General features: G+C 44.8%; 1 protein-coding gene across 2 annotated transcripts in view; it reads left to right on the forward strand.

Moving 5' to 3' along the window:
- LOC124788107 (kelch-like protein 12) overlaps positions 1-19120 on the forward strand; it is a 92643-nt gene that overhangs the window by 61665 nt on the left and 11858 nt on the right. The window lies entirely within an intron of this gene.

Here is a 19120-nt window from a genome sequence, read left to right on the forward strand (position 1 = left end):
ATGAAAGGGTAGGGAGGTGGGTGCAGAAGGAGCATTAGGGCTTGACAAGGATATAGTGGAGATTGGGAGGGTGAAGAAAAGTTATTCCAGATGTGGTGGGCAAAATCTCTGACAGAATGTACCTCATTTCAGGGCATGATTTTAGGAAGTTATAGCCTTGTTGAAGTAGCTAATTAATACATTCAAGACCAGGATAGTATTGTGTGACAAGAGGTGTACTCATAAGTTGTTTTTTGGGAGGAATCAACATTACCAGGATTAAATGTGATGAGCTGGGAAATCTGCTGTTGAGCTAGGCTGGTGGGGTCATTAAGTCCAGTGGAGAATGATGTGAGAATGGTGGTGTATTGCTGTAAAGGGACTGCACCTGAACAAATACATTTTCCTTGAATGCGAAGGATATTTGACATCAAATGGATGGCAACTGTCATAATTTAAGTACTGTTGTTTGTTAGTAGGTTTAATATGAGCAGAAGCGGGTAACTGACCTTCAGTAAGAATGAGATCAACATCAAATAAAATGGCATCGTATTTGGAAAAGGACCATGTGAAGTATAGTTGGGAGGATGTACTTTATTCTAGGAATATCCAACAGGTCAGCCTCAGCAAGAAGTCATGTGGCAAAAGATATAAATTTATTTATTTATTTATTTACATGTCAAGTTCCGTAGGACCAAATTGAGGAGCAAATCTCCAAGGTCATGGAACGTGTCAGTACGTGAACTTACAACATAAAAGTAATAACAGACAAAAATAAATGCTCATAAACCTGAAAAAAAGTCAGTCCATATGACTGCTATGCTATCAGCAATATAATGAGAATCAGCTTAATTTTTCAAGGAACTCCTTGACAGAATAGAAGGAATGACCCATGAGGAAACTCTTCAGTTCAGACCATGAAGGCTTATGGATCCCAGAAAAGCTCTCTCCAAGTGACCACTGAAAAGGTTGGCACAGGAAGAAGCCATCCTGGTTCCCGTGGCTTTACCCTTGGTCTGTTTGTATGTCTGCCCCTCTAAAGTGAAGTAGTTGTTGATAAGCATAAAGTTGAGCAGGAAGGATGTCACATGTGGAATCAGGTGGGCACCAACTGAGGAAGTGTTCAGCAGTAGACAGACAATGCACATTAGGGGACGTTGGTATAGGAGGAGGTGGTGTCAACGGTGACAAGCAAGGTTTGTGGTGGGAGGGGGCTGGGCACAGTTTTCAGTCAACATAGGAAATGGTTGGTGTCTTTAATGTGGGAGGGAAGTCTTTGTACTGTGGATTGCAGGTGTTGATCAGCTAAGGCAGATACGCGTTTGGTGTGTGCTTTGATGCCAGCAACTATGGGAGGACCAGGGTGATTGGGTTTGTGGTCCTTAGGAAGAAAGTGAAAGGTGGGGGTGTGTGGTTTGGGTGGGGTGAGAAGTTCTATTGATTAGGGTATTAGTCCTTGTGAGGGCCCTGAAGTTTTAAGGAGAGACTGCAGGTCAGCTAGAATCACAAGGATGGGATCTTGATGTCAGATGCTGTATGTAGAGGTGTCAGACAGCTGGTGTAGACATTCACTTACATACTCCTGTTGGTTAAGTACCACAGTGTCACATTTCTTGTCCACTGAGAGGATAAAGATGGGAGTCATCAGGTTAGGGTCATGTTGTAGGGACCTGAGGAGGAGTTATGAAGCAATACTGGATGTGAGGAATTCTTGGAAGGCTTGTAAGGGATGGTTTAGAGATAGTGGTGGTGGACAAGTTGGGTTTGTGATTGGAACTGTTCAAGGCAGGGTTTAATGTCAGGTTCACTGTTGAAATGGTTTTGGGATTGGGTTTGCAAAATGATATTTCCAGTTGATGTTATGTGTGAAGGAAAGTAGGGCCTCCACCAAAGCAGCATGATGAAAAGCAGGTTAATGGCTGAAACTGATAGCCTTGGATAATACAGGTAACTTAGAAAGGGTGAGTGCTTTAGACGAGAGGTTGAGAACACTGTGCTGTTTTGACTAGTTCTTATGATTCAGACTTGTTGTTGGTCTGAAAGGGAGTGGTGAAGACTGGGGAATGTTAAGGTGGTTAGCCAAATTCAGTTTGCTAGAGAGGGGTGGTGCTTGGTGGTGTGGCTGTTCAGGGAGTTGCAGAGGGGCAGGAAGGGAAATGCCACCATTGAGGTAGTTCAGGAGAAGGTTGGGTGGCCATTTGAGGTGAAGTCTGGCATGTTGTTGCAATTTGAAGTTGGCTTGACGAATGGTATGATCCAAGGAAACGTGAGGGGTAGATACCTACAGGATTTTGTAGAAGGGGAGAAGTCTGGTGAACTGGAAATTGGCAGATGAGGCAATAGGTCATGGATTAGCCAAGTAAGTGCAAGAGATTGCTGTATTTGAAATTGTAAAAGAGACTGATGTGGAGTAGGATTACATTCAGAAACAGGGACTTTCAATGTGAGGCTTCTGGGAGTAATTCACCGAACATGTATCTGCCTTAGTTGATCAAAAGTGCAACCCTTAGTACAAAAACTTCCCTCCTATATTAAAGATGCCAATAATTTTGTAGATCATCTGAAATCTGTGCCCATCCGATTCCTACCACACAGCTTACCATCTCCCTCTATACCAACATCCTCCAAGTACATTGTCTGTCTGCTGCAGAACATTTCATCACTCAGTGCCCACCTGATTCTGAACGTATGACATCCTTCCTGCTCACTTTAATCAACTTTATACTTACAACTACTTCATCTTTGGGAGCTGACATACGAACAGACCAGGGTCGCAGCCATGGGAACTGGGATAGCTACTTCCTATGCCAACTTTTTCATGGGTCACTTGTAAACGGCTTTCCTGGGATCCATGGTCTGGTTTAGATACATTGATGACATCTTCGCCATATGGACTCATGGTGAGGATGACATGTTAAAATTTCTGGAATCTCTAAATACATTCTCCCAATTAAGTTTCACATGATCCAATTCCAAATTCAATACCATGTTCCTTCACGCTGCTCTCATCCTCACCAAAGGTCAGCTACACATTTGTTGACATTAAACCTACCAACAAACAACAGTATTTACATTTTGACAGTTGCCATCTTTTCCGTGTCAAATATTTCATCCCATACAGCCTTGGCATTCGAGGCAAACGTATTTGTTCAGATGCAGAGTCTTTACAGCAATACAACACCATTCTCACCTCAGTCTTCACTGAATGTAATTACCCCAACAGCCTAGTTCAAAAGCAGATTTCCCAGGCAATCACATCCAATCCTGGCACTGCTGATCCCTCCAAACACAACTTAAGAGTACACCTCTTGTCATTCAGTGTTATCGTGGTCTTGAATGTATTAATCAGCTACTTTGACAAGGCAACAACTTCCTGAAATCATACCCTGGAGTGAGGTACATTCTGTCAGAAATTTTGCCCGCCATACCGAGAATAGCTTTTTGTTGTCCTCCCAGTCCCCACAATATCCTTGTCAGACCATATGCTCCTTCTGCACCCATCTCCCTACCCTACAGCTCCTACTCCTGTGAACGTCCCTGCTGCAAGACTTGCACTATGCACCCTCCTACCACTTCCTATTCCAGTCCTGTAACTGGCAAAACATGTTCTATCAAAGGGAGAGCCACCTGTGAAATGAAATGACATGACATGTCATGTATCAGCTGTTACGTAAATACTGTCCTTTTACATTGGCATGGGTACCACCAAATTATTAGTAAGGATGAATGGCATAGATAATGGATGTATACCAGCAGCCACACTATCATGTTGCAGAGTGTGCTCTACAGTGTGACAGTCGTGACCTCGGTGCATGTTTCACTACACATGCCATCTATGTTCAACCCCGGACACAAATTCCTCAGGACTGTACAGGTGGGATCTGGCACAACAACATGTCCTTGGTTCTCGCCACCCACCTGGCCTTAATTTAATTTCTTTAGTCTCAGCATTTCTTCAGACCAACTGTTTCTTTCTTCACTCCCTTTTAGTTTTCTATATCTTTCATTTCCTGATCTATATTTTTCGCTGTCCCCCTCTCCCACCTCTATCGCACACAAAACACTTAGCTTTTTGCTGTTGTTAATTCATGCACGATGTTTTAGCAGTAATCTGTCTTTCATATTACTGTGTCTTCCTCCTTTAAGCTCTCCATGTGTGATGGAGCAAGCTGTGATATTTTTACTTCCTCTCTTGTTTTGCCATCTGCCTCCTTAAAATTCATTTTTGCACTTCTCTAATTACCATTAATATAAGTGAATATAATCTGCATTTTCATAAGAGAAAGGTTGGCCCTCAGTTTTAAAGAATATAACACAAGATCTAATTTTGCGCTTCGTTTTATGTATGTAATTGATTTTCTAATTTGACTATTCCTAGTTAATACTTTCATCATAGGGCGAAATCAGTAATTGTTTCAGAACTTAAATTCTGCTGTTGACATATAAACAAATATAAGTTCTATAATAATTACAAACATTTGGAAGACGTAATACTACTAATATTAAAGAAAGATGATGTGACTTACCAAATGAAAGTGCTGGCAGGTCGACAGACACACAAACAAACACAAACATACACACAAAATTCAAGCTTTCGCAACAAACTGTTGCCTCATCAGGAAAGAGGGAAGGAGAGGGGAAGACGAAAGGAAGTGGGTTTTAAAGGAGAGGGTAAGGAGTCATTCCAATCCCGGGAGCGGAAAGACTTACCTTAGGGGGAAAAAAGGACAGGTATACACTCGCACACACGCACATATCCATCCACACATACAGACACAAGCAGACATATTTAAAGACAAAGAGTTTGGGCAGAGATGTCAGTCGAGGCAGAAGTGTAGAGGCAAAGAAGTTGTTGAAAGACAGGTGAGGTATGAGTGGCGGCAACTTGAAATTAGCGGAGATTGAGGCCTGGCGGATGACGAGAAGAGAGGATATACTGAAGGGCAAGTTCCCATCTCCGGAGTTAGGATAGGTTGGTGTTGGTGGGAAGTATCCAGATAACCCGGACGGTGTAACACTGTGCCAAGATGTGCTGGCCGTGCACCAAGGCATGTTTAGCCACAGGGTGATCCTCATTACCAACAAACACTGTCTGCCTGTGTCCATTCATGCGAATGGACAGTTTGTTGCTGGTCATTCCCACATAGAATGCGTCACAGTGTAGGCAGGTCAGTTGGTAGATCACGTGGGTGCTTTCACACGTGGCTCTGCCTTTGATCGTGTACACCTTCCGGGTTACAGGACTGGAGTAGGTGGTGGTGGGAGGGTGCATGGGACAGGTTTTACACCGGGGGCGGTTACAAGGGTAGGAGCCAGAGGGTAGGGAAGGTGGTTTGGGGATTTCATAGGGATGAACTAAGAGGTTACGAAGGTTAGGTGGACGGCGGAAAGACACTCTTGGTGGAGTGGGGAGGATTTCATGAAGGATGGATCTCATTTCTGGGCAGGATTTTAGGAAGTCGTATCCCTGCTGGAGAGCCACATTCAGAATCTGATCCAGTCCCGGAAAGTATCCTGTCACAAGTGGGGCACTTTTGTGGTTCTTCTGTGGGAGGTTCTGGGTTTGAGAGGATGAGGAAGTTGCTCTGGTTATTTGCTTCTGTACCAGGTCGGGAGGGTAGTTGCGGGATGCGAAAGCTGTTGTCAGGTTGTTGGTGTAATGCTTCAGGGATTCCGGACTGGAGCAGATTCGTTTGCCACGAAGACCTAGGCTGTAGGGAAGGGACCGTTTGATGTGGAATGGGTGGCAGCTGTCGTAATGGAGGTACTGTTGCTTGTTGGTGGGTTTGATGTGGACGGACGTGTGAAGCTGGCCATTGGACAGGTGGAGGTCAACATCAAGGAAAGTGGCATGGGATTTGGAGTAGGACCAGGTGAATCTGATGGAACCAAAGGAGTTGAGGTTGGAGAGGAAATTCTGGAGTTCTTCTTCACTGTGAGTCCAGATCATGAAGATGTCATCAATAAATCTGTACCAAACTTTGGGTTGGCAGGCCTGGGTAACCAAGAAGACTTCCTCTAAGCGACCCATGAATAGGTTGGCGTACGAAGGGGCCATCCTGGTACCCATGGCTGTTCCCTTTAATTGCTGGTATGTCTGGCCTTCAAAAGTGAAGAAGTTGTGGGTCAGGATGAAGCTGGCTAAGGTAATGAGGAAAGAGGTTTTGGGTAGGGTGGCAGGTGATCGGCGTGAAAGGAAGTGCTCCATTGCAGCGAGGCCCTGGACGTGCGGGATATTTGTGTATAAGGAAGTGGCATCAATGGTTACAAGGATGGTTTCTGGGGGTAACGAATTGGGTAAGGATTCCAGGCGTTCGAGAAAGTGGTTGGTGTCTTTGATGAAGGATGGGAGACTGCACATAATGGGTTGAAGGTGTTGATCTACGTAGGCAGAGATACGTTCTGTGGGGGCTTGGTAACCAGCTACAATGGGACGGCCAGGATGATTGGGTTTGTGAATTTTAGGAAGAAGGTAGAAGGTAGGGGTGCGGGGTGTCGGTGGGGTCAGGAGGTTGATGGAGTCAGGTGAAAGGTTTTGTAGGGGGCCTAAGGTTCTGAGGATTCCCTGAAGCTCCGCCTGGACATCAGGAATGGGATTACCTTGGCAAACTTTGTATGTGGTGTTGTCCGAAAGCTGACGCAGTCCCTCAGCCACATACTCCCGACGATCAAGTACCACGGTCGTGGAACCCTTGTCCGCCGGAAGAATGATGATGGACCGGTCAGCCTTCAGATCACGGATAGCCTGGGCTTCAGCAGTGGTGATGTTGGGAGTAGGATTAAGGTTTTTTAAGAAGGATTGGGAGGCAAGGCTGGAAGTCAGAAATTCCTGGAAGGTTTGGAGAGGGTGATTTTGAGGAAGAGGAGGTGGGTCCCGCTGTGACGGAGGACGGAACTGTTCCAGGCAGGGTTCAATTTGGATAGTGTCTTGGGGAGTTGGATCATTAGGGGTAGGATTAGGATCATTTTTCTTCGTGGCAAAGTGATACTTCCAGCAGAGAGTACGAGTGTAGGACAGTAAATCTTTGACGAGGGCTGTTTGGTTGAATCTGGGAGTGGGGCTGAAGGTGAGGCCTTTGGATAGGACAGAGGTTTCAGATTGGGAGAGAGGTTTGGAGGAAAGGTTAACTACTGAATTAGGGTGTTGTGGTGCCAGATTGTGTTGCTTGGAATTTTGAGGTTTTGGAGGGAGTGGAGCTGGAAGTGGGAGACTGAGTAGATGGGAGAGACTGGGTTTGTGTGCAATGAGAGGTGGTTGAGGTTTGCTGGAAAGGTTGTGAAGGGTGAGTGAGTTGCCTTTCCGGAGGTGGGAAACCAGGAGATTGGATAGTTTTTTGAGGTGAAGGGTGGCATGCTGCTCTAATTTGCGGTTGGCCTGTAGGAGGATGCTCTGAATAGACGGTGTGGATGTGGGAGAGGAAAGATTGAGGACTTTTATTAAGGATAGGAGTTGACGGGTGTGTTCATTGGCTGAGTTGATGTGTAGGTGAAGGATTAGGTGGGTGAGGGCAGTGGATTGTTCAGTTTGGAACTGGTATAGGGACTGATGGAAAGAAGGGTTGCAGCCAGAGATGGGAACTTTAAGTGTGAGGCCTTTGGGGGTTATGCCAAATGTCAGACAAGCCTGAGAAAATAAAATATGCGAGCGTAATCTGGCTAGGGTGAAGGCATGTTTGCGGAGGGAATGTAAATAAAACTTAATGGGGTCGTTGTGGGGGTGTTGTGAGGGTGACATGGTATTAGAAGGTGGAAAGTGTAAGATGAGGTTGAAATGAAAATGAAGGATAAAAATATATGGGGAGAGATAAGGGTGAACTAGAAAATAACTGGAGATCTGGTATGAAAAAATGCGAAAAAGTGTTGGTTAAGTTGATCCTGTGGTGAACTTGGGTTGGTAGACAGCGATGTGCATGAAGGTTAGGTGGTTGTGTTGCCGCTAAAACACGTTAAAGGACGGAGAAATTCGGGAAAATTTCGAAAAAACGTGTAAATGTATTAAAAGGCGTGGTGTTGTGGTGAAAGATTACGAAAATGGGGCTAACAATTGTAAATAATGACGTTAAAACCTGTGGAGAGCGGCTAAAAATGATCAGTGATGTACGAAAAACGGAAGTGGAAATAAAGTAAAAGTTATTAGAACTAGCCGAAATGGTTATTTAATACGTGAAGGCAGCTGTTATTGAACTAGAAACGGTTAGCGGTATTGTTGAAAGCGCAAAATAAAAATTTTTTGGTTATGGTTTGGAAGTGGGTTACGTATTATAGAGTATATATAGGCGGGATAAATTTGTATTACGGTAAAAAGGGAAGGTGAATAGAAAGTGAGACTACTGGTAAACGCAGAAAGAGAAAATAAAGAGAAAATAAGACGACAGGAAAGATTTCGAGATGCAACAGCGACAATAACAAACGTAATTGTTGGGTTCAAATTAATGATATGGTTATAATAGAGGGAAACATTCCACGTAGGAAATATATATCTAAAAACAAAGATGATGTGACTTACCAAATGAAAGTGCTGGCAGGTCGACAGACACACAAACAAACACAAACATACACACAAAATTCAAGCTTTCGCAACAAACTGTTGCCTCATCAGGAAAGAGGGAAGGAGAGGGGAAGACGAAAGGAAGTGGGTTTTAAAGGAGAGGGTAAGGAGTCATTCCAATCCCGGGAGCGGAAAGACTTACCTTAGGGGGAAAAAAGGACAGGTATACACTCGCACACACGCACATATCCATCCACACATACAGACACAAGCAGACATATTTAAAGACAAAGAGTTTGGGCAGAGATGTCAGTCGAGGCAGAAGTGTAGAGGCAAAGAAGTTGTTGAAAGACAGGTGAGGTATGAGTGGCGGCAACTTGAAATTAGCGGAGATTGAGGCCTGGCGGATGACGAGAAGAGAGGATATACTGAAGGGCAAGTTCCCATCTCCGGAGTTAGGATAGGTTGGTGTTGGTGGGAAGTATCCAGATAACCCGGACGGTGTAACACTGTGCCAAGATGTGCTGGCCGTGCACCAAGGCATGTTTAGCCACAGGGTGATCCTCATTACCAACAAACACTGTCTGCCTGTGTCCATTCATGCGAATGGACAGTTTGTTGCTGGTCATTCCCACATAGAATGCGTCACAGTGTAGGCAGGTCAGTTGGTAGATCACCTCAAAAAACTATCCAATCTCCTGGTTTCCCACCTCCGGAAAGGCAACTCACTCACCCTTCACAACCTTTCCAGCAAACCTCAACCACCTCTCATTGCACACAAACCCAGTCTCTCCCATCTACTCAGTCTCCCACTTCCAGCTCCACTCCCTCCAAAACCTCAAAATTCCAAGCAACACAATCTGGCACCACAACACCCTAATTCAGTAGTTAACCTTTCCTCCAAACCTCTCTCCCAATCTGAAACCTCTGTCCTATCCAAAGGCCTCACCTTCAGCCCCACTCCCAGATTCAACCAAACAGCCCTCGTCAAAGATTTACTGTCCTACACTCGTACTCTCTGCTGGAAGTATCACTTTGCCACGAAGAAAAATGATCCTAATCCTACCCCTAATGATCCAACTCCCCAAGACACTATCCAAATTGAACCCTGCCTGGAACAGTTCCGTCCTCCGTCACAGCGGGACCCACCTCCTCTTCCTCAAAATCACCCTCTCCAAACCTTCCAGGAATTTCTGACTTCCAGCCTTGCCTCCCAATCCTTCTTAAAAAACCTTAATCCTACTCCCAACATCACCACTGCTGAATCCCAGGCTATCCGTGATCTGAAGGCTGACCGGTCCATCATCATTCTTCCGGCGGACAAGGGTTCCACGACCGTGGTACTTGATCGTCGGGAGTATGTGGCTGAGGGACTGCGTCAGCTTTCGGACAACACCACATACAAAGTTTGCCAAGGTAATCCCATTCCTGATGTCCAGGCGGAGCTTCAGGGAATCCTCAGAACCTTAGGCCCCCTACAAAACCTTTCACCTGACTCCATCAACCTCCTGACCCCACCGACACCCCGCACCCCTACCTTCTACCTTCTTCCTAAAATTCACAAACCCAATCATCCTGGCCGTCCCATTGTAGCTGGTTACCAAGCCCCCACAGAACGTATCTCTGCCTACGTAGATCAACACCTTCAACCCATTATGTGCAGTCTCCCATCCTTCATCAAAGACACCAACCACTTTCTCGAACGCCTGGAATCCTTACCCAATTCGTTACCCCCAGAAACCATCCTTGTAACCATTGATGCCACTTCCTTATACACAAATATCCCGCACGTCCAGGGCCTCGCTGCAATGGAGCACTTCCTTTCACGCCGATCACCTGCCACCCTACCCAAAACCTCTTTCCTCATTACCTTAGCCAGCTTCATCCTGACCCACAACTTCTTCACTTTTGAAGGCCAGACATACCAGCAATTAAAGGGAACAGCCATGGGTACCAGGATGGCCCCTTCGTACGCCAACCTATTCATGGGTCGCTTAGAGGAAGTCTTCTTGGTTACCCAGGCCTGCCAACCCAAAGTTTGGTACAGATTTATTGATGACATCTTCATGATCTGGACTCACAGTGAAGAAGAACTCCAGAATTTCCTCTCCAACCTCAACTCCTTTGGTTCCATCAGATTCACCTGGTCCTACTCCAAATCCCATGCCACTTTCCTTGATGTTGACCTCCACCTGTCCAATGGCCAGCTTCACACGTCCGTCCACATCAAACCCACCAACAAGCAACAGTACCTCCATTACGACAGCTGCCACCCATTCCACATCAAACGGTCCCTTCCCTACAGCCTAGGTCTTCGTGGCAAACGAATCTGCTCCAGTCCGGAATCCCTGAAGCATTACACCAACAACCTGACAACAGCTTTCGCATCCCGCAACTACCCTCCCGACCTGGTACAGAAGCAAATAACCAGAGCAACTTCCTCATCCTCTCAAACCCAGAACCTCCCACAGAAGAACCACAAAAGTGCCCCACTTGTGACAGGATACTTTCCGGGACTGGATCAGATTCTGAATGTGGCTCTCCAGCAGGGATACGACTTCCTAAAATCCTGCCCAGAAATGAGATCCATCCTTCATGAAATCCTCCCCACTCCACCAAGAGTGTCTTTCCGCCGTCCACCTAACCTTCGTAACCTCTTAGTTCATCCCTATGAAATCCCCAAACCACCTTCCCTACCCTCTGGCTCCTACCCTTGTAACCGCCCCCGGTGTAAAACCTGTCCCATGCACCCTCCCACCACCACCTACTCCAGTCCTGTAACCCGGAAGGTGTACACGATCAAAGGCAGAGCCACGTGTGAAAGCACCCACGTGATCTACCAACTGACCTGCCTACACTGTGACGCATTCTATGTGGGAATGACCAGCAACAAACTGTCCATTCGCATGAATGGACACAGGCAGACAGTGTTTGTTGGTAATGAGGATCACCCTGTGGCTAAACATGCCTTGGTGCACGGCCAGCACATCTTGGCACAGTGTTACACCGTCCGGGTTATCTGGATACTTCCCACCAACACCAACCTATCCTAACTCCGGAGATGGGAACTTGCCCTTCAGTATATCCTCTCTTCTCGTCATCCGCCAGGCCTCAATCTCCGCTAATTTCAAGTTGCCGCCACTCATACCTCACCTGTCTTTCAACAACTTCTTTGCCTCTACACTTCTGCCTCGACTGACATCTCTGCCCAAACTCTTTGTCTTTAAATATGTCTGCTTGTGTCTGTATGTGTGGATGGATATGTGCGTGTGTGCGAGTGTATACCTGTCCTTTTTTCCCCCTAAGGTAAGTCTTTCCGCTCCCGGGATTGGAATGACTCCTTACCCTCTCCTTTAAAACCCACTTCCTTTCGTCTTCCCCTCTCCTTCCCTCTTTCCTGATGAGGCAACAGTTTGTTGTGAAAGCTTGAATTTTGTGTGTATGTTTGTGTTTGTTTGTGTGTCTGTCGACCTGCCAGCACTTTCATTTGGTAAGTCACATCATCTTTGTTTTTAGATATATATTTCCTACGTGGAATGTTTCCCTCTATTATAACCATATCATTAATTTGAACCCAACAATTACGTTTGTTATTGTCGCTGTTGCATCTCGAAATCTTTCCTGTCGTCTTATTTTCTCTTTATTTTCTCTTTCTGCGTTTACCAGTAGTCTCACTTTCTATTCACCTTCCCTTTTTACCGTAATACAAATTTATCCCGCCTATATATACTCTATAATACGTAACCCACTTCCAAACCATAACCAAAAAATTTTTATTTTGCGCTTTCAACAATACCGCTAACCGTTTCTAGTTCAATAACAGCTGCCTTCACGTATTAAATAACCATTTCGGCTAGTTCTAATAACTTTTACTTTATTTCCACTTCCGTTTTTCGTACATCACTGATCATTTTTAGCCGCTCTCCACAGGTTTTAACGTCATTATTTACAATTGTTAGCCCCATTTTCGTAATCTTTCACCACAACACCACGCCTTTTAATACATTTACACGTTTTTTCGAAATTTTCCCGAATTTCTCCGTCCTTTAACGTGTTTTAGCGGCAACACAACCACCTAACCTTCATGCACATCGCTGTCTACCAACCCAAGTTCACCACAGGATCAACTTAACCAACACTTTTTCGCATTTTTTCATACCAGATCTCCAGTTATTTTCTAGTTCACCCTTATCTCTCCCCATATATTTTTATCCTTCATTTTCATTTCAACCTCATCTTACACTTTCCACCTTCTAATACCATGTCACCCTCACAACACCCCCACAACGACCCCATTAAGTTTTATTTACATTCCCTCCGCAAACATGCCTTCACCCTAGCCAGATTACGCTCGCATATTTTATTTTCTCAGGCTTGTCTGACATTTGGCATAACCCCCAAAGGCCTCACACTTAAAGTTCCCATCTCTGGCTGCAACCCTTCTTTCCATCAGTCCCTATACCAGTTCCAAACTGAACAATCCACTGCCCTCACCCACCTAATCCTTCACCTACACATCAACTCAGCCAATGAACACACCCGTCAACTCCTATCCTTAATAAAAGTCCTCAATCTTTCCTCTCCCACATCCACACCGGCTATTCAGAGCATCCTCCTACAGGCCAACCGCAAATTAGAGCAGCATGCCACCCTTCACCTCAAAAAACTATCCAATCTCCTGGTTTCCCACCTCCGGAAAGGCAACTCACTCACCCTTCACAACCTTTCCAGCAAACCTCAACCACCTCTCATTGCACACAAACCCAGTCTCTCCCATCTACTCAGTCTCCCACTTCCAGCTCCACTCCCTCCAAAACCTCAAAATTCCAAGCAACACAATCTGGCACCACAACACCCTAATTCAGTAGTTAACCTTTCCTCCAAACCTCTCTCCCAATCTGAAACCTCTGTCCTATCCAAAGGCCTCACCTTCAGCCCCACTCCCAGATTCAACCAAACAGCCCTCGTCAAAGATTTACTGTCCTACACTCGTACTCTCTGCTGGAAGTATCACTTTGCCACGAAGAAAAATGATCCTAATCCTACCCCTAATGATCCAACTCCCCAAGACACTATCCAAATTGAACCCTGCCTGGAACAGTTCCGTCCTCCGTCACAGCGGGACCCACCTCCTCTTCCTCAAAATCACCCTCTCCAAACCTTCCAGGAATTTCTGACTTCCAGCCTTGCCTCCCAATCCTTCTTAAAAAACCTTAATCCTACTCCCAACATCACCACTGCTGAAGCCCAGGCTATCCGTGATCTGAAGGCTGACCGGTCCATCATCATTCTTCCGGCGGACAAGGGTTCCACGACCGTGGTACTTGATCGTCGGGAGTATGTGGCTGAGGGACTGCGTCAGCTTTCGGGCAACACCACATACAAAGTTTGCCAAGGTAATCCCATTCCTGATGTCCAGGCGGAGCTTCAGGGAATCCTCAGAACCTTAGGCCCCCTACAAAACCTTTCACCTGACTCCATCAACCTCCTGACCCCACCGACACCCCGCACCCCTACCTTCTACCTTCTTCCTAAAATTCACAAACCCAATCATCCTGGCCGTCCCATTGTAGCTGGTTACCAAGCCCCCACAGAACGTATCTCTGCCTACGTAGATCAACACCTTCAACCCATTATGTGCAGTCTCCCATCCTTCATCAAAGACACCAACCACTTTCTCGAACGCCTGGAATCCTTACCCAATTCGTTACCCCCAGAAACCATCCTTGTAACCATTGATGCCACTTCCTTATACACAAATATCCCGCACGTCCAGGGCCTCGCTGCAATGGAGCACTTCCTTTCACGCCGATCACCTGCCACCCTACCCAAAACCTCTTTCCTCATTACCTTAGCCAGCTTCATCCTGACCCACAACTTCTTCACTTTTGAAGGCCAGACATACCAGCAATTAAAGGGAACAGCCATGGGTACCAGGATGGCCCCTTCGTACGCCAACCTATTCATGGGTCGCTTAGAGGAAGTCTTCTTGGTTACCCAGGCCTGCCAACCCAAAGTTTGGTACAGATTTATTGATGACATCTTCATGATCTGGACTCACAGTGAAGAAGAACTCCAGAATTTCCTCTCCAACCTCAACTCCTTTGGTTCCATCAGATTCACCTGGTCCTACTCCAAATCCCATGCCACTTTCCTTGATGTTGACCTCCACCTGTCCAATGGCCAGCTTCACACGTCCGTCCACATCAAACCCACCAACAAGCAACAGTACCTCCATTACGACAGCTGCCACCCATTCCACATCAAACGGTCCCTTCCCTACAGCCTAGGTCTTCGTGGCAAACGAATCTGCTCCAGTCCGGAATCCCTGAAGCATTACACCAACAACCTGACAACAGCTTTCGCATCCCGCAACTACCCTCCCGACCTGGTACAGAAGCAAATAACCAGAGCAACTTCCTCATCCTCTCAAACCCAGAACCTCCCACAGAAGAACCACAAAAGTGCCCCACTTGTGACAGGATACTTTCCGGGACTGGATCAGATTCTGAATGTGGCTCTCCAGCAGGGATACGACTTCCTAAAATCCTGCCCAGAAATGAGATCCATCCTTCATGAAATCCTCCCCACTCCACCAAGAGTGTCTTTCCGCCGTCCACCTAACCTTCGTAACCTCTTAGTTCATCCCTATGAAATCCCCAAACCACCTTCCCTACCCTCTGGCTCCTACCCTTGTAACCGCCCCCGGTGTAAAACCTGTCCCATGCACCCTCCCACCACCACCTACTCCAGTCCTGTAACCCGGAAGGTGTACACGATCAAAGGCAGAGCCACGTGTGAAAGCACCCACGTGATCTACCAACTGACCTGCCTACACTGTGACGCATTCTATGTGGGAATGACCAGCAACAAACTGTCCATTCGCATGAATGGACACAGGCAGACAGTGTTTGTTGGTAATGAGGATCACCCTGTGGCTAAACATGCCTTGGTGCACGGCCAGCACATCTTGGCACAGTGTTACACCGTCCGGGTTATCTGGATACTTCCCACCAACACCAACCTATCCGAACTCCGGAGATGGGAACTTGCCCTTCAGTATATCCTCTCTTCTCGTCATCCGCCAGGCCTCAATCTCCGCTAATTTCAAGTTGCCGCCACTCATACCTCACCTGTCTTTCAACAACTTCTTTGCCTCTACACTTCTGCCTCGACTGACATCTCTGCCCAAACTCTTTGTCTTTAAATATGTCTGCTTGTGTCTGTATGTGTGGATGGATATGTGCGTGTGTGCGAGTGTATACCTGTCCTTTTTTCCCCCTAAGGTAAGTCTTTCCGCTCCCGGGATTGGAATGACTCCTTACCCTCTCCTTTAAAACCCACTTCCTTTCGTCTTCCCCTCTCCTTCCCTCTTTCCTGATGAGGCAACAGTTTGTTGCGAAAGCTTGAATTTTGTGTGTATGTTTGTGTTTGTTTGTGTGTCTGTCGACCTGCCAGCACTTTCATTTGGTAAGTCACATCATCTTTGTTTTTAGATATATATTTCCTACGTGGAATGTTTCCCTCTATTATAACCATACTAATATTAAAGTATTTATTTAACTCTAATCAAAAACATTTTAGCAAATCCAGCTCTTAATTAATTCCCAAGTAATTTTCAGTGTAATGATATCTCTTAATTTAATCATTTAAACAAATAATTCGGCCTAACCCTTGTAGTAGAAGAAACTGTTAAAAGGAACAAATTTTTCGATGTATTCAGTTAATTTAATGAGTTAAGTTTTAATTGTAATTTCTGTAAATTTAGCATCGAACAGTGTGAAGTTTCAGTATCTATTATTGTGAGATATATAAGGGCCCGAATTTTGGTCCTGACACAGTCAGTCCACAGCAGAGTTTCAGACGAAGAACCTGTGTTGGTTAGAATGACAACAATGCATCAACTTAACAGTGAAATAAGTGTTACACCAATAGACTGTGTGTTAAAACATTGACAGTGTCTGCTGCGTAAGTACCTTTCTATTCTTCAAGAACTATGAACTTTGTGGTTAGGTTTTTACTGCTCGTACATGTTCTACAGGAAACTATTGTAGCCATATGTAGATGTTTGCCTGCAACCTATGAATGAGGCTTATCGAAAGTTAAACAGTAGTGCACTATTGTTTAACTTTCGATATATATATATATATATATATATATATATATATATATATATATATATATATATATATATATATATATATATATATATATATATATATATATATATATATATCAGGCAAGCACCGTCATATGTTTTCAAATCTCGCCTTGTACAATCCCCAACAATAAGTCTTCCTTCTTGTTGTGTCTAGTAAGTCTCCCCTGACCTGGGATTCTGGACAACCTTTTTGACCTAGACTCTCTTTCCAAAACCTCACCAGTCCTTTCCCTGCACCTCTTTTCCTTCCCCTTCAACCCTTCTGCCAGGAGGAGGAGCCATTGGCTCCAAAAGTTAGCAAACTGTAATACCTTTTATATGTGTGTGTTCCTGCCATCACTTGGTGAGTAGATTTTTTTATCTATCCAGTTACTTTTTACAGAAAACTTTATATGAATTTGGATCAGCAGAGGTCCTATAACATTTCCTTGTAGAATGCCAGATATTACTTCTGTTTTATTTGATGACTTTGTCAGTTGCTACAGACTGTGACCTTTCTGAGAGGAAATCACGAATCCAAGTGCAGAGGTGAGACAATACTCCAGAGGTAGAAGCCGCTTGTGAGTGTTGGTGTCAAATGTCTTCTTGAAATATATAAATGTGGAATCAATTTGAGCTCCCCTGTCAGTAGCACTTACTACTTTTAGTGAATAAAGAACTACTTACGTTTGACAAGAGTGAAATTTTCTGAATCCTTGTCGACTGTCAGAGTATAGATCATTTTCTTAGAGGTGTTTTGTAATGTTTGAACACAGTTTATATCCAAAGTATTACTAAGTCTAGAAAGGCACTTATTCTTCAGCTTGATATAAAACTTACTACTCCTATTTATATTCAGAGCAACCAATGTTGTTTGCCAATTAACCCTACAGGACAGTGTCTCGCCCACTTCACAGGGTGTAACACAGAATTTTAATTGTAAAACTCTGTTTTGAAGTGTTGGTCATTTGCTGAAAGTTCTGAAGTTTCAAAGCAGATTTTTGGCAACAGGTTATTCAAAAAATGGGACACATTGATGAATTGTGACAACACAAAAATGCAAGTATCATTTATTGCACACACTATATAAGTTTTGTTGCTCAGTGGCAAGAAATATAAACGGTTTGCATTAAGTTGTGAGCTGGGTGTGATTGGTAACAAGTGCCTTGAGAGATTAACAGGATCAAAATATTGGATACATGTGTGTCATACATATGTGTTAGACAGTGACTGATTTTGGAAACACAAATGACAGCAGATCAAAACCTCTTGAGATTTGTGGCACTGCAGCAATGTTTGTTGTATTAGTGGCTTATAGCGAAGTGTAAAATCACTTGTAGTAATTTTATTCCTATGATGGACAGGACAGCTGTTGAAAGCTCAAATTTAGTGAAAAATGATGCGGCTAGAAAAGCGAGATGATTTTCAGTTAAAGGCTATGGAAATACACTGAAGTGTCAAAGGAACTGGTACAGGCATGAATATTGAAACACAGAGATATGTAAACAGACAGAATACGGCACTGCAGTTGTCTTTGCCCGTATAAGACAAGAAGTGTCTGGTGCAGTTGTTAGATAAGTTACTACTACTACTACTACTACTACTACTACTACTACAATGTAAGGTTATCAAGATTTTAGGGAGTTTGAATGTGGTGTTACAGTTGGTGCACGAGCGATGGGACACAGCATTTCTGAGGTAGTGATAAAGCGGGGATTTTCCCGTATGACCATTTCGACCATTTCACAGATGTGAATCTCAGGAATCTGATAAAACATCAAATTTCAGACATTGCTATGGCCAGGAAAAGGTCCTGCAAGAACAGGATGAAAGATGACTGAAGAGAATCATTCAACATGACAGAAGTGCAACACTTCTGCAAACTGCTGCAGATTTCAAAGCTGGGCCATCAGCAAGTGGCAGTGTGTGAACCATTCAATGAGACCTCACCAATGCGATCTTTTGGAGCCGAAGGCCCACTCATGTACCCTTGATGACTGCATGACACCAAGGTTTACACCTTGTCTGGGCCTGTCAATACTGACATTAGATTGTTGATAACTAGAAACATGTTGTCTGGTCGGATAAGTCTCGTTTCAAATTGTATCTAGCTGATGGATGTGTACGGGGATGGAGACAACCTCATGAATCCATGGACCATGTGTGTAGGCAGGGGACGGTTCAAGCTGGTGGAGGCTCTGTAATGGTGTAGGGCATGTGCAGTTGGAGTGATATGGGACCCATGATACGTCTAGATATGACACTGACAGGTGACGTGTACATAAGCATCCTGTCTGATCACCTGGATCCATTCATGTCCATTGTGCATTCCCATGGACTATGTGCATTCCCACAGACTTGGGCAATTCTAGCAGGACAATGTGACATCTCACATGTCAAGAATTGCTACAAATTGGCTGCAGGAACACACTTCTGAGTGTAAACACTTCCACTGGCCACCAAACTCCCCAGACATGCACATTATTGAGCATATATGGGATGCCTTGAAACAT

Source organism: Schistocerca piceifrons, chromosome 3 (assembly GCF_021461385.2).
Source record: "Schistocerca piceifrons isolate TAMUIC-IGC-003096 chromosome 3, iqSchPice1.1, whole genome shotgun sequence".
In the NCBI taxonomy this organism is placed as follows: Eukaryota; Metazoa; Arthropoda; class Insecta; order Orthoptera; family Acrididae; genus Schistocerca; species Schistocerca piceifrons.